This window comes from Passer domesticus, chromosome 3, assembly GCF_036417665.1.
Source record: "Passer domesticus isolate bPasDom1 chromosome 3, bPasDom1.hap1, whole genome shotgun sequence".
NCBI classification, from domain to species: Eukaryota; Metazoa; Chordata; class Aves; order Passeriformes; family Passeridae; genus Passer; species Passer domesticus.
In genome coordinates, this window is record NC_087476.1 from 92,432,876 (window position 1) to 92,454,383 (window position 21,508).

The following is a 21,508-nucleotide window of genomic DNA, read 5'->3' on the forward strand; positions in this document are numbered from 1 at the left end:
GAAGCTGTTCTTTGCTGGCAGAACTGAGGAACTGGGAATCTCTTCAACCAGGCTTGGACAGGCTCACAAGAAATTTTGGTAAAAAAAGGAGGAGGTCCAAGGGACTCATGGCTTTCAAAGTATGGCTGTACAGTCTTTCCCATGTCTAGTTGAAATAGGGATAATTTTAGTCCCTCAGTTCTTTAGTTCACTGTAAAGGTATTGATAACACATACAAAGCCTCATCAATGAAAGGACATAAAATGTTTTTTCTTTCCTTTGCACTAGCAGTCAGAAAAAAAAGAAAAATATATATCTAAAAAATACCCCTGCAATAAAAACCAACCAAACAAACCAAACCCCAAAAACCAACCAAAAAATCCATGGCTCTGCTGTCTACTTGAAAGCAGAAATTATTGGAGAGGATATTTTGCTAAGAGCTGAGTTTTGTTTTGGTCCATGGTATATAGTTTTGTAAACCAGTTTCTGTAAATACAGAAAGCTTTTGTGAGGCTGGGCTGACATAGTGTCACTTTTCCATGAATTCAGATTCATTATGGTTGCTATGTAAAACAGGTAAGTACTTGATGCATGAATGCTGCCAAAGTAGCATAAAAATCTTACATGAGCTTTAGGGCCCTGTTGTATTACAGACACTCATTGCCACTGTGGCAAGATCAAAAGTTCTTCAAATCTCCATTATTTGTGTACACACTTAAGTATGCTCCTTATAAGCTAAGCAGAGGGATCTTTATGGAAATTAAAGGTCATTATTACTCGTTTAAATGATGATGAAACCTACATGGCAGTCCAAAGAACTGTCTGTGGCCAATAATATTTGATACACACTCAAATCCAAGTCCACTTTGTATAGCTGGGATGCTCCTTAAGCATTAAAATTGGCACTGTGCTCAAAGAACATTTGTTTTTAAATGGCTTAATGGAGTTTTTTAAGGAAGAGAATCACCTTCAGGAAATAAACCTTGATCTGTACTGATTTGGGTAATATAATGAGAAGAAAAGGTTTAGAGCCATGACTCCTCACCAAAACTAAGTCCCATTGAGTCTGGAGGAACATGGCAACTCTCTCATTTATTTGTAGGGATTTTTTCCCCTGCTGGCTAGCTATATTATTACTTTGGAGTTTTTCTCCTCAGTAATCTGGATCAATAGTTTTATTAATGTGGAGGAAGCAGTTCATATCACCTTTGGATTAAAAGTGGCTCTTTCCCTACTTTATTGTGCTTAGGCACATAAAAATCAATTTTGTATAATAATAGCAAAAGAAAAAAAAAATCACAAGCATTTGTGGGAAGCTAAGAAGTGAGTAAAGACTATACAGCATTAAACTAGCAGGATATAACAGACTAGGGCACTGAATGTGATTTTCTTTCGTTACATGGGTACCACTGTTCATGACTGAGGGATCATCCTTTCAAAGTGTCCTTTCTGTTACTGCTCTGTGGATACTGTACTTGCTCTTCCTGTATTCATCAAACCCCATTATTTGATGTCTGCCCTGCCCAGTCATCACTGGCAAAATGATCTTCTCATATTTTAACTTTTCAATAAGATAAGATAAGTTAGTGGGGCAGATGCAATGAAAATTTAAAGATTATAATATTGATGAATGGCTCTATATTTGTTTACTTTCCTTCAGTCTTGATTTCCATTGGAATTTTAATCTTTTTATCAAGTAGTGAATCTATGAAAAGTTAATTGAATGCCTTTGATCCTCTGGGATATGCTTTTATTCTATAGTAAGATAGTTACGTTGCACAGTCGCTTGCAGGAGCCTGACTCAATCCCAGCTCTTGGATAATCCTCCTGTGTTATTTTCTGTATTAGTGACAGTAAGTCCAGTATTGATTGGCTTTTCCAAGCAGACCAGGCTCCATCCTGTCATTTGTACATGCACAGTTACATGGTTAAGTATTTTTTCCTTTTTTTATGGTCTCTGCTTGCTTTTCTGTTTTTTGTACGCATTCAGAAGTAAGGAAAGCTTGATGTTGCTCTCTTTCCCAGGTGTGTGGGTTTGGCTCAGTTACTGCTGAGTGCCTGGGAGAAGGAAAGGCTGGATCACCGCTGGGTGTCCCTTTGGGCACAGACTGTCTTGGGCACTACAGACCACTCTGATACTTCTTCCTCTGGAGTATCTAAGTGTGGGCACAGCCTGGCAGGCTGGTGCTGCTGTCACACATAGGAGGAGGGTGTCTTACTCTGTGGCTAAAGAAAGCTCCATGGCACTGCTGCTCTTTGGAGTATAGCGAATTGTTCAGAGTGGCTGAGCCCTCTGAAGGTGCTCCCATTCCACTGCTGCATAACTGGAATACACTGCCAGCCCTCTTATTTAATGGTATATTTGGATCCCAATAGTATATTTGGATCCACTCCCCTGAAGCTGATCCCTCTCCACTCCCGATGAAGTTGCTTCATTGATGCTAAACCTGCCAGGTTGTTTTCTTTGCTTTGTTGAACCCTACTCTCTATGGATTTTAACTTGTATTTCAGAATGATGTCAAGGAAGATTATAATCAAGATGCTATAAACATCTAGAAATTTTTGCTCCCTCACCCCTTCATTTTTAAATTTAAGGCTTTTTTTTTCCATTATGCTTTCCTTTTCACCTTTCTTTCTGTTGCTTTTTAATTTACTGATAAAGAATCATCAGACCTCATTTGTAATTACATAGTCTTCAAAATAAAATATTTGTACCTATCAGGGTGAGGGCAGCAAACATCTGATGTGGGTTTATAGCTCAGTAAACCTAGAGAGTGTATTGGCCAAATTGTCAGAATCTGGATAAATATTTTAAACCTGCCGAGTTTCTTGGCTGTTTGGATCTAGTGGTTTTATATTTCCCCCTCTCAAAAATGGGGGCTTGCTTCAGACTTGCAATCTCAAGATGTCTGGGTTTTTTTTTAGAGGAGTTCTGCTCTAGGGTTTGGCTCAACTGCACCTATTGCACATTCTTTGGCAGCCTGTAATTAGGCTGACTGCTTAAATGCTGAGTAGCTTTCTTCTGTTTACTGCTCATATGGATTAAATGTGCACGATTTCAATAGAAGAATATAAATGAAGTGACTGCCTAGCTCTGGATTTTCTCCATCTTCCCTTGATGCACTAACGAGACTCAATTGCAATTGCTTATTATTTTTAAATAGAAGTTAATTTGAGAAAATCTGATTCACTAGCTCTTTTCATTTTGCTGAATTGATTTCAGCCTTCTGCCCATCTGGGCCAACCTTCATGTACTGGTCAAAATCCAGTGCCTAAACTCACTGGTGGGCATAACCAAAGTCAGACACGCAGCCTAACAACCCAGCAAAGCACTGTCTGCAGCAGTGTACTCCAACCCCCTGTTTTCTTATTGCTAAAATCCTCAATGAGAGAAAGGGCTTTACTTTGAAATTAATTCTCTGTTTTGCCTGAAAGAGAATCAGAGTGGTTGTAGAAAAACAATTCCTCCTTCTCCATTCAGTTCTCTGCCTGTTCAGATGTGGTGATAGTATCTCAGACTGTGGAGTTGCATAGTCACAGAAATGGTTTCCTGAGCAGATGAGATTTTTCTGTCTGGGGATGCTCTAGTATAGCTCCACGCTCATCATAGGAACTATAGAATTAATCTCTGTGAAATCATGTGGACTTCTAGAAATGGCCTTCTGGTCAAACGGCTGCATCTGTGCAAATCCCCTTGACAGCAATAAAGAATCCTGAAGAAGGATTGTAGGCTAAGCTGTAAGCTCTTTAGGTAAGGGCTAGTATCCTCCTGTAATTATTTAAAAATGCTTTTTAGATTTATAGCCTCATGGCAATGTCTGGGGTGAAAAAAAAAAGACTATTCAGGAACTAGTAGTGTATACAGGGTCTGTATTTAGACAGATGCAGCAGTGGATGTCACTGGTTTCTACAGAGGATATTTGTTGTTATCTGATGTGAGGAAGAAAAAGATGTATTCTTTTTCTCTGAGTAAAGGGCTGAGTGAGGGTTTCTGGTTCCTAATGGTCTCCCCACATTTAAATCCATGGTGATTTCTGTTCACAATTTGTTAAATGCTTTTTGTTTCATGGAAAAAAAGATGGGATAATACACTGTAAATACAGGGTGGTTGTATGTGATGAAACATTGCTTTTTTCATTATATACAAACAGGGAAGTTGAAATGTTATTTGTAGAGGATAGAGGTGAACTTTGCTCATGATTTTATGAACTTCTTTATTGCACAGTCCTCTTTGTGCAAACAGCACTTGACACTCTCTTACCTTTTGTTATTTCCAGCAGATTGGAGTCATTTTTCTTTTAATGTTGATCTGTGACAGAGCAGCAGGTGTTGGATAAAAGGAATCAAGATCACTTTTAGGTTTTATGATCAAATATTTAGGGGGGGTTGAGAAGTAATGTAAAATTCAATTAGTTTTGCTTCCTATGTCCTTTTCTCCTAGATGACTGATTTGCAATTCTGGAATAATTTGTCATGATTCTTCCAAAAGTAGAGCTGGTATCTAGTCTGCGCTAAGCCTTTTAGCCCAGCTGGTGTTGCTGGGCTTGGTGTTCATTTTGCAAACTGCCATGCTGGCTGAAGATGTCACCCTGAAACAGCTGCTTGCTACTAATTCACTGCTGAAAGTTTCTGCCCTCTCTCAGCAGAGAGAATAGATGGACTGCTGTTTGCTTCACAGTTAGATTGAAAATTAGGCTTAACTCTGTGGTTCTGAAATGAGAGAAGGAGCATTCAAGTAAATCCACTACCAATAAGAAGAGGGGAGTAGGGAAGAACCTCTGATGGCCATGGAAGAAAAATAGCTTAGGTCAGAAGCATCTGCAGCTGCACAGTCAGATCTGCAAGTGGCCATCTGTCTGCAGCCCAGGTCAGCCTCTGGGTTTGCCCAAGGAATTTTCAACCCTGCAGAAATAAACAACATTCCATGAAGAGCTATTAAGGTATTGGAAAAGCAGAAAATACCTCCAATTAATCAATGCAATGTCATCAGTCAGATTCAAGCATCTATATATTTCTGATTAATTCATTTTCTGCGTGCCTGTGACAAGTTCAGCATTGCTGTCAGTGTCTGCTCCTCACCAATTCTGTGTCCTCACTTGTGTCTGTGACCGCTTTTGTTCCATCCTTGCCAGTTCAGGAGGGTCTGTCAGAACTGGACACCTATTGAATTGTGTCAGACTCTGAATTGCTGAGTCCTTTCTCTCTGCACTACTTGAAAAGAGCCTGATTTTCTCAAAACTCAGACTGTAGTTAGGATAAAGGTCAGTGACCAATACACTTGGTATACTTGGTACAGTTTGCTTGAAATGTCAAGAAATATGATAACTTTTCCACAAACTAATAGGTTAATCCAATATGATCGCTGAGAAAGAAATAATTCAGTTTTCAAATGTTTCCACAAAATCAGTATTGTCATGAACACAGATACTGAATTCCTGAGGGCTGGTGAAATGTATTTCCATGGTGTTTGGAGCTGTGTACACATATTCAGGTAATTGATTCCACTGTCACTAATGCAGGATGATATAAATCACAGCAAAAGTTTCATAATATGCAACTAAAAATCAGGAGTGATTGTGAATGGAGTCAGCAAGAAGACAGTTTTAGTAAAATGATCAGCAGTCAGGAAGAGGCTCAGGTGAGTAGTCAGTTTTCCCTGATTTCTGGATATAAGTATGTTAATGTATTTTGCTAATCTTATGAAATGTCTATTGAAGTTGCCACTCATTTTTTAACTTGAGCACCATCTAGTGTGCATGACAAAAATAATCTAAAAAGTAAATTTAAGGCCAGATCATTATGGCACTTAGGAATGGAAGTGCTGGTGTATTTTCAATGTCAAAAGGAAACAAAACACATCAGAGCTTACATCCTGCTAACTTGCAGTAAATCAAGCTTCAAGTGGCGTTCTTGGGAGCCCACTCCCCCTTTTAATTTGTACTTCACTTAATCACTTGCTTGCATTTAAAATAAATGCAAGAAATGAAATGTACAAAAATAAGTTTATTTATTGGCAAGCAGGTTAAAAATAAAAAATCCCAGACAACAACTGTTTTTTTTTTCTAAATACAAACAGATATTTGTATAGTCATGCAAATATAAATGTAGAGTCCTGCGCGCTGCTGAAAGCTGATACTGCCTGCTCCACCAAACCCCTGGCTTTCAGCTAAATAGATCTTGGCAGATATTCTCTAGATCTATCAGGCTTTGAATACAGTCAGAGATGAGTCTTTCCTGCGTGTCTGGATCAGAGTGAGTGCATTTATGAAAAGTTCAGTGTGCTTTCATTTTTGCTGCTAGCATTGCTTGGTGCAGCCTGTGCCCATGGTGTGTTTTGGGAGCAGCCCAGCTGTCATTGCCATAGCTTAGGAAGTTCATGCTGTTCTTTGCAACACATTTGGTTTGCACCTCTACTGGAAAGTCCCTCTGACAGTAACTTCTCCTCTTTTTCTAATCACCTCACATTCCCCCATATAACAAGATTAAGAGCTGCTGCTGGAGGAGCATTACTCATCCATCAGTCATTACTCCATCACCAGTCACAGTTCTGCCCCTTGCTAAAGGAGCTCCTGTGATGAGGGAAAGATCTTTGGCTCCCATGAGTGCTTCTGCCTTCTGAGTAGTTTTAAAATCAGAGGAGATCAAAACCTACCATTAGATTTTTCTTAAAAAAGCTTATGATTTGTGTATCAAGTGAGAGATTTTTTTGGGAAGTGGGAGGCAAAGGAAGGGGACATTACCAAGATTTTTTCAAACTTTCAGCTTGAGCATCTAATGATTTTTTGCTGCCATTATTTTGTGAAAAAAAAAAGGCTGATTAGGCATACAAGCTAGTATTGTTTTAATCCCAGAACTATAGCCAGAGAATCAAGTTTTCTTGTTAAGACTAAGACAAGGGGGAAAAACCCCTCATTTGAGCCATTTCCCTTTCTCAGTTGAAACAAGTCTCTGGGAATAGACATTCCGGGCCAGTTGTTCTCTGGCAAGCTTAAGAGCTCCTTGCTCTTATAACATTTCTATGAGACTTGTCTCTAAGCTGAAATAATTCAGATCAATAGCTTCAATTTTTAAAGCTTAATAGCTGTATCTGGATGAAGCTTTTGAACTTGACCTATCATTTGCTGACTTTCAACCCAGAGACAGGGTCTCTAGTGCAGCAAAAACTGCAAATTTTCACCAGAGCCACACATCAAATGAATTCGCAGAATAAATTGTTCATATAATAAGTGATAACAGCTGCATTGTGGAGAGTCACCCCACTGCACACTGGGGTTGAAAACTGCTCATCACCTTGTGTGTGTGAGAGAGTTGTGGGCCCAACGATCTAGGGAACGCATTAGTAAACTTGGGTTTTAGGGGGATCTTTTGGTGGGATTACCTTCTCCACCCAGAACAACTTTTCTTTGAATTATGCTAAAACTCTGAAGTGTTGGCCAACCTCATTAGGCAGAGGGAGTTTTCCCTTTCTAGACATTTGTTGCATTCCAAGAGTGAAATGCCAAATGGAAAATAAACTGAGCTAGGAAGAAAGGAGTGCCTCTGTGTATGTTCAAGAGAATTGGCAGAAAATTGAGAATGCCAAACATTTATGAAAATAATGATTAAAAATTTTTGAAGTTAGATCCCCCACTGTCATTAGTGTTTACTGTTGGGTAGTTTTATTACATTTATTTCTGCTCAGATTGTAATATCAATATTGTTGAATGATTCATAATAGACTAATTCAGTTTTTCCTTTGGAAAGAGAAATCTTGCCACAAACCAGATGTTGTGTCTGATCTGAATTTTTAAATTGATTACAGAAGCACACACAAATATGTACTTTGTTGGGCTCTTGAAAAGGAACGGGAACTGCTTATTTTCCCTTAAGTGGAACTGTGTTGAAGAGAGTAGCAGTAAAGTGATTTATATGGACTGTGAAATTATAAGTCTTCAACTTTCCTCTCCATTCCTGCCCCCCAGCAAATCAAAAGTCTTGTAGTCTCCTCTATCGCTAAGGCATGATTCCCATTCCAATCTTACCAAAGTTCAGGTGGAGTTGTTGCTCTCTGGAATGCAGCATAGAAAATACAACCAAGCTAAGAATGAGGCATGTGGTTCTAGCACTACTGGAATTGGTTTGCTCACCAGAACCACTCAATGCAGAGAATTTGGTGGTGCTGTCTCTTAGAAAGCTCTGATTCGGTGGTTCTCCATTTCTTTGTAATTTCTGGAAAGTTTAGTTTAGGTGTTTTAATGCTCCTTGCACAGCCAGCTGTCAAAGCTTTTAGCATGGAAAAAACTGCTTCCCATTAGTGCTTTACTGTCCATGCAGGATTTCACTATCTCACAGAGGATTTGGCTTTATCATTTAAACATGGTTCAAGAGGCTTGCCATTCTGCCTTTTCAACAAAATTGTAATTTTGGATGGGATTGTTCAGTGGCGTATTTGCAAGCAGAGATGCCTGTTCTTGTTTTCTTAAACAACATGGTTTTAAAAGCACTTTGATTTGGCTTAAGTCCTTTCTTCAACAGTAGTTTTGTAATACTTGAAGGCTGATAAGTTTACTACAAACATACTTTGAACCCCATTCCATCCAGGATTTGCTTTAAACAAATGGAATCTAATGGATGGGAGAAGCAGTTTGGGCAGTCACATCACATGGGATGAGAAAGGGGCACCTGAGGAGCCAGCATGAATTGCAGGCTGAGGCCAGCTAGAGTGAACACCACGGAGCTCACAATCTAAAAGGGGCTGTGCTTTTCACAGTCTCAGTGTCGAAGAATTAACTGTTCACATCTTAAGACACGAATGAAGAGGAGAGTTGCTGGTCTGATGCCATGAAGTCTGAACATCAGCACGCCAAGTTCCTACCAGAACAACTGAAATGGCTTTGGAACAGTTATCCTGAGAGGTACAGTGTAATTCTCTCAGAATGTTGCTGTTTTCCTGTAATTTCATACTGGGGAAAAAATAGCAACTGGTCCTATTCCCTGACCCAGTCACCTGTCTGTGTGCTAGAGAACACCCCTTGTGAAGGTAATGAGTAGGATGAGCTCAGTGAGTTCCCATCTTACCAGGTGTTCATTATTTGTTGACATCTCATGAAAGAAGATGGAATATCTGACTGAACAAACAATATCTGACTGGATTATCTGCATTTTTGGGTGGTGTTTTGTTTTATTTATTATTTTATTTGCAAATCCAGGAATCTTACAATCTTCAACTGTTTCTTTTTGTTCATAAGTGAATACTTTTTTGTCTGAGTCTGAACCTGCATGTTCCCATTTCCTCACCCTCTAACTAACTTGGGAAAAACAGCTCCCAGGAATACTCAAAATCTTGTTAATCTTATAAAAATGAATCAGCCAGTTTTAGGAGAATTGCTTAGTTTAACAGATAGTCATTAAAAAAATTACTCTGAACAGGCAAATTAGGACCAAATGAGAAGTAGACTAATATTTGGTTGTGGTTATGTTGAAGAGCATCCTTTATAGAAAATTTTAGGTCCTATTTTTTTCATAGAGATCTATTGCATATTGTGCTTTCAGGAGCAATTGGATTAGATTTTTTAAATCATATCCCTCTTTGGGTCTGGACATTGTTGTGACCTATACATTTTTTAGTCTGTATCTGTTATTCCTATCAGTGACATAACAGAAAATAGAAAAAGACAACCAAACATCTTTAAATATATGTATTGCTCATTTTTCTGTTTAGAGGCTTTGCCATCAGCTGTTCTGCAACGCAGGTGAATTGTGCCTTATAGCAACTTCTCTGCCAGCAAGCTTATCAGGATATTTCAGACTAGTGCAGCCTTATCTAGGGATCTTCAGTGCATGCCTTAAGATCCTTCTCCTTTATCAGACACAACGGTAGCCTGGGATGGCCTAAGTAGTTTGTTTCAGAGAGTTTGTTTGTTTCAGAGAGCATATTTACCGTCTGAATACTTCTGGTGAACCACCACAATTTAAAACCCAGCATATGAAAGTAATTTGACTGTAGTGCCCATTCTCCTAAATATTTTGGACTAAAAATGATGATTCAGTATCTGCTGCATCAACAGTTGAGTTGTTCCTGCAGCAGAAGCCACCGTGATGCAGTGACTGTTTTGCTTGAACTTTGCATTACTTCAGTTGGCAGCAGGGGAACCAGAAATTGTCCTTATGCCAGGACACATTTGCCTCATGTGATCTTTTTTTCTATTAATTCAATGGAACCCTTAAAATAGCGTGCCTCAGGCATTAAGGGTGGTTTCTGGTCTGGATGTGAAAAACAGAAGAGAGTTGCTGGAGATAATCACCTGACAGAGAAAGATGTGGAGGAACACTCCCACACACTCACCTGCTTTGGTCTGCTTGTCTTTGGAGTTCAAAGGGTCATTTAATTAATGGATAAAATCTCCCCCAAACTGTCTCCAGCTCACACAGCTCATAACCCTTGACCAAGGCAAAACTCCCAGTGATTACAGTAGGGAACAGGAACATGTGTTTCCTTGTGTCCATAAGGCACTTGTCAGTGACAAGTAGATGGAAAGGACTCACTTGGTGTGACTCTTGGGGATGGTGCTGTGCAGGGACAGGAGCTGGATTTCATGATTCTGATGGAGCCCTTCCAACTCAATAAATTCTCTGATTTTGTGACTCATTCTAGGCTGTTACCTGGGAATGGGGCTTCTCTAGAATCTGCAGTAATGTATCCATACTCATTCTACTAAGAATACTTCTCCTTAAAATAATACTTCTATAAACAAAATTTAAAAAAGAGGCAGGACTAAATGGCTGCCATGTTTCAGTAGATAATGTCCTGGTCCTGTTTTAAATGATCCAAGCCTTAGGTCTTTTGTCATGGACTAGGTACAATCAATCTGGGTTTTGCTACTTAAAACAACTCCTGTCTCTGTAGATTTGTCACCACTGAGCTCTGAGTCAATTTTACACTATCAGACTTGTCTAGCGTGTCAGATCCACAGCTGACTCTCAGTAGCTGTAAATCAATAAATCTTTTTCTGATTTCCATGTTGTTTCCTATTCATCAGCTGATGATCAGACCAAGGATTCATTAAGAGACTTTCCCGTCAGGGTTGTGATCTGTATTTCTAGTTAATTATAGTGATGGCAGTTTTTCTCCTGGGTTTAACTTTTGCTCTGGGTTTATTTGCTTTGTTAGAGCTGTATTATATTGCACTCCTATTCTAGCAAGTTACCTTGAAGTATTGAATTAAAACAAAGTACATTTTTAAATGTTAAAAAAACAAGTGGAATCTCCATTTTAAAATGTCCTGCCTTCAGAATTATTACGTGTAAGTAGGTGACTCCTTCCTGAGCTTTGATTTTTCTCATCCATCATTTCCAGACCATAGCAGATATAAGGCTGTTTACCTTTGTGTCTTAGCTTCATATATATTTATTATATAATTCATTAAATGTAATGTTTAAATGGACATTTTTCAATAACATCTCAGTAGCAAAAAAAATACATTAGGGTGAGTATAAAAAATTGGATAATTATGCTCAAGACTGTGTGCTACATTTGTCACTGACATTGAATTTGCTGCGATTTGGATTGCTATTTTAAAATTAAACTAAATTTGGAGTTTATTTAATTTTTTTTAGAAAATTATACAACAAAAGTCTGAGAAGAAAGAAACAAAGATGTTAGTAAGCTATATACAGCCCACATCAGAAGAAAAAATTAAAAAACTCTTTCATTGTCAATTCCTGAGGTAGTACAGAAATTAATTAATTAGTAGACACTCTGGAAATCACCTTCAGCAAGAAACCATCCTTGTTTCAGATCTATAGGGACTGTGTAACTTCAAGGGTGCAACACATGGTGATTGTCAAGCTGCTTGGCATCTCCTTCTCCACTTCCTTCACCTTGCAAGGGGAAACTGGAAGGAAAGAGGAGGGGTCAGGCTAAGCTCTCCTAGAGGTACTCAGCTGTTTTCCCTGTTATGTGCAACCAACCCCAATTATTTCTTGATTTCAGAAAACTTCTGTGTCACACATATGAAAGAATCAGCCTCCAAAACCAAACCCAGTTACAGGGAGAAAAGAAAGGAGTTGTCTGAAACTTTGGAAAATGGCAAAAATCTTGTTTTAAAATTCAAACTAAAAAATGTTTTTCATGTGAGTAACTTGCACCAAACACTAAGATTCTGTTAGATTTTTTTATGGCACTTTTTTTTTTCAGGAGATTACAAGCTTGATCTCAAGAAGTTTCTTAGAAACATACTTGTCACAATATGCAGAATCTCATAATCTCTGATTGCTATTTTGCCTCAAAAGTCAACAAAAACCAATGAGAGAAAAATACTAAATTAAATAATTCCATCAAATTTTCTGCATTTCTAAAGTTTTAATCAAGTGATTTTATCTGGTCATAAACTTAGTCTGTGAAAATTCTGCACATCTCAAAGTGGATGGAAACACCTAATTTTATATATTTAGATTCTTATATTTGAATATCTATTCCCCATGTTTAGGTATATAGGGAATGTAATTAAGTTGGTTGATTAAGACTACAAGGTCCTTGAGGCAAAGCTGTTTTGTAAAAATTGCTTTTTAAAGCCTTCTTTAAAGACCCATGGTAGTATTAACTGCATATAATAAGCCACACATTTTCTTGCAGAATTTTTATTAAGTAACAATTATGTGAATATCTTTGCACTAGGGTAAAAAACTCCTTGTTTCCTCTATTATTTGCTACACTAAAATTGTTAAGCACTTTTAAGAAACAGTTTAAATCCCTGAAAACAAATATTAATTAATTACTTTGAAGGTAAAATATTTGAAGCCAAGCTTCTAATGTTTATTATTAATGTAATTACCAATAAATGTTTCCATTTTAACCACTGGGAACAGTCTCCCACCAGTAAGATAGAAGCCTGATTAACCGCTGCTAGTCTGAGGCAATGATTTTCTCTCTTCTGTGCTGGGGATCTTCTCCCCCCACACCACGTGTTTGTATCTGTTCAAATCAATTATTTCATGCAGTGACAGTGAAGGAAATGGTTCTGCCACAGTTGGATTATTTCCCCCTTGGAAAATGAATGCCTTGTGTTTGCCATGTTTGTAGACAATGTGAGGGAGACCATTTCTAATTGGATAGTATAGTATTATCTCTTTGCTAAATTCCAGGAGCCTTTTATTTAAAGGCTATTTAAAGACAACTTTTGTTCAACAGAGGTAATTTGCTGACAGGGCGTGGCTTGTCCCAGCAAAATGCTGGCTTGCATGCACAGGCTTCTCTCCCACATAGGGCATTGCTTTTTGTAAGCTTCTATATATGTCTCCTACCTTATTTTTCAAGTAAACAAAAATTTTGGAGACACAGACTAGAATTTTTTAAATTTTTTTTTAATATTCACTGCAGTTGCAAACAAAAATTCAAATCCCTGAGCAGGTTGTTATATTTTTGTCTGAGGTGCTTCTCAATCTGAATTATCCTGTGATATCTCCAAAAAATTAAATTATTCAAAGTCATATATATAAAAGTAGAATAAAGTCCCCTTCCACTCAAAGTTTACTTTATTGTGAGATATCGTTACAGCTGCTTTTTTTGAGAAATGCTGTTGATTTTCAGAAGTATATGCACTCCTGGGTCCTGGATGGGCTTGAGCAACCTGGTGCAGTGAAAGGTTTCTGCCCGGGGTAGGCGAGGCTGGAATTAGATGATCTTTAAGGACCCTTCCAACCCAAATCATTCAGTGTTTTTACGATCTGCAGACATTTATGCAAATCAATTCCTGTATCCTGAAATAACCAACCATAGCTTCAGGTGTGCAATCTAAAGGTATTGATCATGGAAAAATTGAAAGCATCTGTTGCTGGAAGAAATGCAGGGTTTGGTAAGAGCTGGGCGTTGCTGAACTCTCCATGTGCTGAGGAGCCTGGGAGCACTCAGAGCTGGTAACCTGGAGCAGGCTGCCACTTCTGCTGGAACACCTTGGGTGTGCCAGTTCATCGAAATGGAAAGGGAAGGCAAGAGGAAATGTGGAAATGAGGATTCTCAGCAATCTGTCAGGCCCTGGCTTCCAACTGGGAGTGGCTGTGAGAGCAGGGAGCCCAGAGCAGCCCCCAGGGCAGGAGCATGCCTCAGGTGGGTCACTCAGGATGGCTGCTGTGGGTCCTGCAGCTGCTGGCTCTGGGAGAAGCAGAGCTGCAGCAATCCCCCCAGAGCTGGTGAGGGATCACTCCTGGGTGTACTGCAGGTACACATGATTTACAGTGGGGTTTTCAATACTTAAGTAGCCCTTCCTGGCCTCCTGCTTCCTAAAGCCTTTAAAAAGCTGATGCACTTTCCATCACTGGAAGAGTTTTGTCCTGGCTGTTCCTGCCCAAGGTAGTTCTCATAGACCCTGTGGGCAGCTAATGGAAGTGGGCAGCACTTTATGCCTGCCCTGCGTCCTGGCCCAAGACAAATCACCCTCCAAAGCCCATTACAAAGCAGTCAAGGAGAGGCTGTTGCTTCAGCAGAATGTTCTGTAATGCAGAGAATTTCATTCCTTTGTCTGGAATGGAAAAAGTACCTTTCCAGGACATAATGCCATGAGAGCTGGGCTCTGAACTGCATTAGAGACCCACCCTAAATAGCTGACTGCTCTTTTGTGAAGAACTGCTAATCAAACTCCTGTAATAAAAAAACTGTCAGAATGGACTTACACTTCTAAAAAGCCCTCCAGGGTCAGTAAAAATCATTAATTCTTTTTCAAAAAGCATTCAGCTCTCTGAAACATGAGGAAATGTGCGAGGCTTATTCTCAAGCCTCTCCACTCTCCCCATTTATCTAAAAAAGTTTGTTAAATTTTTAATATAATTTCAGGACTCTGCAAACTTGGGCATCAAAAATTCACTCACTGTAGTACTCAAGATATGACAATTGACACTAAGCAGATATTTTCTTCTTGCACAGAAATGTCAAAGTTTTGAATCAACTATGGATAATACAGTCAAGAGAAATGAGATGAGGAAGTCACATAAAAGGATCAAGAAAAACTATTTTTTCCTAGTTACATTTTCTCCCTACTCCTCTGTAAAATGAATTATTTATGGAACATGTTGCCTTCTGTGGCTGACTTATGAAAAGATTTGAATCAATAATTTGGTAAACCCATTATAAGGATAATTTTATAACCAGTAAGACTAATGTTGTTCAGACACATTTCAAATGCAATGAACATTCAGAAGAAACAACAATAATAATTATGGCAGATGGCAAGCAGAGACATAACTTGCTTTGAATGCAAAACTGCAGTTCAGACAGCTATTTTGGGTTTTTATCAACTCATAGGTTATCTGCCAGAGGTTCTTGCAAACCAGATAAACACAGTTAGTCCCACAGAAATCAATGAAATTGCGTGCAGAAGTGTGAGACTAAAAGATCTTTCTCAAGAAGGTAACTTCCATTTAATTAAGTTCCCTGCTGTATCCTGGTTCTATATTTCAAAGACTTCTAAGCAATATTTACCTTAAAGGTCACCATTTGTGTCACTCTGCCTGCACAGTGTCAGAAGAAGATGTAGCCCAGCTTTTCTCTGCCACTGTGCTGCTGGGCAATAATCTGCCACAAAATTCAGCCTTGACAAGAGAAATAGAAATAGTTGAGGACCTCAAATGCAAAGTTAAATATATAAATAATTTCCCTAACCAGTGTAGCTATTTGTGTCTACTTCCATTTGCTCCAAATAGTCTGAGTGTGGGGGTTTTTTATAGTCAATATTGCTATTTTGTAGAAAAGATATTGGGTTTTGACAAAGATTGTTTTCACAAGTATCTCACTTGTATTTATTATTTTCCTTCAAAAATAGAAATGGTTGAATAGGCCAGTACTTGACTGATAATAAGACATTTAATTAAAAAGTTCTGCTACAGTGCATAATGGGAATCATGGTTGTCTTTTCTTCGATGATAAGACTGAGGTTTCAAGCTCCATTGAATTGCTCTTGATGTGTTCTGATCAGAGGATTCCATGACATACCTGACTTCTCCACGATGTAAAAGATTATGTTGCAACAGTGACGCAATGAGCAACCTAAAAGATAAATCTGTGAGGGACATTAGTTATAAGAAATATTAGAAGGATACTTCCTCCTGTTTGGCAGTGTTTCTGAAGTGAAATATTTTGTTCTGAAGTAATTTTTCACTTTTTAAAATTTTTATACAGATTTTCTGGCAAAAGTCCTTTCTTTTCTACCAGTTTCTTTAGTCAGATACTTAGCATTCATTACTAAAAATGAAACTGTGTGGCAGGTTATATTATGAATGTACATTATTGGTTTTGATTTGACAAATGAAGCTTTAAAAATGCCTTACACTTAAAACAAAAAAATAAATGTGTCTCCTTATGTATCTAAGCCATGGACCCAGAATTAATTTCTGTTCGTATTTGTTCATATTCTTATTAACAAAATGTCAAACATATGGATGTTTTAAAAAGGAAAAAAAAGGGTAGTAAAACATTAAATCATATTTTTAATTAGAAGCCAATTGAATATCTTTGGTGATGTTAATGTTCCCACACTGTTGCACTGGCAACTCTTGGCAAATATTTATTTTTCTATTGGTAACTAGCCTTTGGTCATTCCAGTTCCAATGGATTGGAAATTGTATTAAATACTGGTAAAAATGATATGACTGATTTGGAGTTGTGAACATGAGCTTCAGCTTCAGATGAGTATACTGAACATATTCCTTGGTCCTTTCTTCCATAGATGAAAGAAACTTACTAATGAGAAATGGAAAGGGGCTGTGGTTTTATTCACAAACCTGAATGCCCTATGGAAAATGTTTGGGGATTGCTAAGGTGTGAATTAGAGCCCATGGAAGCTGCACAGCTGCAATAAGCATAAACAGTGAATGCTTAGTGAAATGATATGGCAAATACTTAGCAGGGAATCTCTGGTCTGATTTATCCTAGAAGTATTTTTTTTCCTATCTCAAAAAGCAGCAAGTTAGTAGTTAATAGAGAATCTGCACATAGATAATTTGCATGAAGGGAAAATTATTAAGTGCTTCAATCAATGTAACATCTCACTTGTATTGATGAGGGCCAGCAGTCAGATAAAAGGCAGTCTGTTGAAATCATTAGATACTGGTTTCTTATCCCAGCAGGATTTCCAGCTCTGACTTGATGGTCTCTTTAGGTTGTACTGATTTTATCTTGGCTAGTCCTTGAGAAGAACAATTTTTTTTACTGTCTGGTACAGTTCACGAGAACTGTAAATAACACCAAATATGTGTGCTACACACTGTAAGTAGCTCATGTGGCTCATGTTCCCCTGTAAAGAACCTGTTGCCATAGCACACGGAAGGAGAAAGCTGGAAATATGTACCAGTAGAAAAGAAAAAACTCCAAAACATAAAGCCAAACAATAAGAACCCTCTGTAGAATAGCAATACCATGATTTAGCAACACAAGAAACAGCCACAATTTCCAGATTAAAGAGGAAAAGTTATTTGTTGGGTGCCAGGATGATGAATAGATTGTTTTTGCATTGCATCAACACTGCTTTCATTTTCAGTATGTTGTAGCATTGAATCAACGTGTTGCAGTTGCTGAATACAACCCCAAAGATAAAAAGAGTTGTTAGGCCAGTAGCAAGAACAGTAATTCGTTATCAGTGACACCTTCAATTATTACAATGAATAGGTGCCCTGAAAACATATTTTCCAAAAGCTTGCTTCTACCCTGTACTTTGAAGAGATGTTGAAAACTCTCCTGATGACTGTTCTAGCTGCGGATTTTTCTGTCTTGGTACATGCAAAGTGCCCCGGGGCTGCTTCAGGGTTTCACTATTGAAAGAATATGAGCAGAAAAGTTAACAGCAAACAGCTTGTGTAGAAGAGAGATCATGTCAGAGGATCATAGCAAAACAGTTTGGAAAGGACCTTATAAAATGGAAAGGACCTCTAGAGGACATCTGGTCAAATCCCCACTTGAAGGAGGAACAAACTAGAAAACTTTCTTGGGACATTGTCTGGTGGGGTTCACACAGGAACTTGCTTTAGGAACAGGTAGATCATCTGCCTTTTGATTGTTTGCACAGGCATTCTGAATCTGGGTGTTTAAGGTGTATCTGGACAAGACAAACTGACTTGTGTGTGGAGCATGTTGCAGGAACATTTTTATTCTGATTTTCTGGTTTGCTTCTATGAATGATTCTGCCATGCAGAAGGGGGACTGTTAAAGGGAAGATCAAGAGGAAAAAGGGGCAAAGCTGGTTGTCACTGTGCCTTCGTGACCATGCTTAGTTTCACAGCTGAGTGTAGTGAGTAATAGCTGACAAGAAAGTGCAAACAGGAACAGAGTGTATTGAGCCTTGGCACAGGTCATGGATCAACATGTTATAGAAGTGCATTATTTGAAACTGCTGGGAAGATGGACAGGGATATTGCTGGGTACTAACTGGCAGCCTGTGCCAAATAGTGGCTATAAACCCCTCAGGTCAGATCAAGGCAAGCATTGCTATGCAGACATCCAGCACTGGACGAGGAATGGATGAGAAGGAGGAGGACACAGAGTGAAACTGTCAGTTCTGAGCCACCAAACAGAGCCTGACCCTGGGTCTGCATGCAGTGGGGTGCTGTGCTGCCTCCAGACAAGACTGAGCCAACCTGCTCAGGTGGTAACTGGGGTGAGTCTTGGTTTGTGTGTGCATGAGTGAAAGGCTTTTTCAGCCAAAGCTCGTCCCTTGCTCGGTTCCCTCAATAAGTTGAGCTTAGCACTGTCGCATTGCCTGGTGTTCCCTTCCCTGCAACTCAAATATACATCTGAGTCTCAGGATGACAAGGAGTCCAGATGCCACTGGCTCACATGCAGTCAGGCTCAGGAGCTGGAAAGTGCTATTTGGCTCTAAATCTATCATCACAGATGCTGAGACTTTCTCCCTGGAGATTTGCCTTTGCTGCAAATACTGGTGCCCCTTAACTGATTAAAACACCTGAAATATCAGAGGATTCCATGTAATAATTTGTACTTTGGTTAACTTCATGCACCTGTGTAGCATAGAAAATAACAACAAATGAAAACACTGATCAATTCTGTCTGTTCAGTGTCTGGCTACCAAAAATACCAAGAGAGGAAATTTCATCTTACAGTGATACTGCTTTATACAGAAAGGAAGGGGCTCATATCACATAAAAATGAAGGGCTTAAGGAGCTCAGGTGTGGCTCTGAACATGTGCAGGGAATGGAATTCACCATAAAACCCTAATGGGCTTTAATCATGATATTAAAAAAGCTTCTCCCTTTAAAGCATTGGGCCTGACTCTAATGTCAGAATACCAGCCTAACACAGATTTTATTCAGTTGAAAGAAGACCAGATTAGCCTTTTGTAGCAATATGACATTCCTTCTGGAATTCTTAAATGAAAATTGAAGCTGTATGATAATTCTGAATATATCCACAATAAGGCTCTCTGATAACAATTACTAGTGATCTGATAATACTTTTTGAAGCCTATCAAGGTACTAATTTTACAGCAGCCCCTTAAGGCAGAAATCCTTATTAAAAAAAAAAAAAGAAAAAAAGAAATAAAAAAGCAGAGCTAAGTTGTTTTTCCATGACTGTTTGAAGAAGAACACATTGAAATTTGAAGCTCTTCTTACCATTCCTAGCCATTAAGTGCATTTATATAGATCCAGAATAAGCAGGTGAAGTTAATTATTTTTCCTTGCTAGTGGTTTTTGTGGTAGTGCTTTCAGCTGCACAATTATTGCCCGCTCTATGACAGCTTAGAAATTTTAAATTACCCCTAGCCTTGGCCAAATTCGTAGCTGATATAACATGACATTGCTCCATTGAATTTGCAGTGTTGACTGTCACTAAAGCAAGAGATGACACATGATTTCTAATGTTTAAGAAGGCAAGAAGAGTTCAGCCATAATGAAAAATTTAGATGATGTGATCTTTTAATGAAGCATGTGAAAATTCTCATTTAATGATAGGTAAATAACAAATTAATACCAGGTTAATAAATGCTAATGGAACTGAAATGCTGCTCTAGGAAAATCCTCTGAAACCCGAGCTGGATCTGCTAGTGATACCAATAAAAATGTACTCCCACATCTTTCTGCATGATTCAAAGGTGAGAACACACAATGTGATATAGGCTTCCTTAGAGAAACTGGTCTTGCTATTGAGCTGTTTTCTAGAGATTAGGTAATAATGGAAGCAATGTAATCAGACCTGACTTCTCACAATCTGTTATTCAATAAGCAGTTTGTGCACTGTTCATTCTACACTGGATATAAAGCATGGCATATTTGGATTAAGAAGTTTGACTTGATTCTAGATTGTGATAATCAAGTTGTGGAAACCTGATTTTTTTTTTTCCTGGTTACCAAGGCAAAATAAGAAGGCAGTGTCTGATCTTAGTATTTGAGTGTCAGTCTGGAGTGATCCCTTGACTTCAAACCACTCCTCCTCTTTTTTCTGCCAGGGCTCATATGGTCACCTATGCCTTGCTTTCTCATTCTGTCTTCTGCTTCATACCTCAGTGCCTCTTTTAATGAATGTTCTCTGCTTCAACCACCCTTTCATTTTGTTTGTCAAGCATAGAACCATAGAATGGTTGGTTGGAAGGGATCTCAAAGACCATCCAGTTCCAACCCCCCTGTCATGAGCAGGGGCACCTTCCACTAGATCAGGTTGCTTAAAGCCCTGTCCAACACTGCCTCTTTATTGAAAGTGCTTCTTAAAACCTATTTATTATACCTTGGTTTTCATCTCATACTTTGGTTTCCTAAATGAAATTCTGAATTAATTGATGATAATTGCAACACTTCTATTAGCTTTCTGAGAGACAGATTTAGTTTTCTGCATCTGGATTTGTCAAAGAAAGATTGAATAGTGTTTGGGACAGAGACAATTGAATGGGCGTCCTGTACTTACAGTGGCACACTGGCCAGATTTTAATTTTTTTCTAGTGCTTCACTCTTCTAAAAAGATTTTCCCACTCCTGTTAAATGAAACCTGACTCCCTCCGAGATTGGGACTTCAGAGGCAATGACATTTAAACTCCTGTTCACCCTATCTACCATCAGCAATTTAGCTGAGGTCTCTGTGTCAGGAATTGAGTCATGCTAGATCTCCTCTGCAATCATTAGGTGGAGAGAAGCAGTCTAAGGAGACAGGTCCACTTCTCCTTGGTATCTGCCACCCCCTGGACATGCTGCTGGCTCTCTTTAGTGACCACAGTGTTGTTTGTGCTGACTAGACTCCAAGCTTGGGCAACTCATGTTTCATCTGAGACCTTAATGTCACAGAAAATCAAACGAAGCATTAGCTGAACACATATCAAAAATAGCTGAACATATAAAATTAAATGGAGCCAATTCAACACTCTGACATCACTTGAATTGCCCAAAGTTTTATCTGCTGGGAAAGGACTATAAAATCTAGGCAAGGATTCCCTCATCTTCCTTTTTTTCTGAACAGCTGGGCCATGATGCCATATTGTACACAAATTACACGTGTATCCATGATGCCATATTGTATTTAAAACCCCAAAGCACCTTTTTAATTTAGTATATTAAAACTCAGGA

General features: G+C 38.7%; 1 protein-coding gene across 1 annotated transcript in view; it reads left to right on the forward strand.

Annotated features, from left to right (window-relative positions):
* MTA3 (metastasis associated 1 family member 3) overlaps nucleotides 1–21,508 on the forward strand; it is a 300,754-nt gene that overhangs the window by 216,814 nt on the left and 62,432 nt on the right. The gene's annotated exons all lie outside the window — the stretch shown is intronic.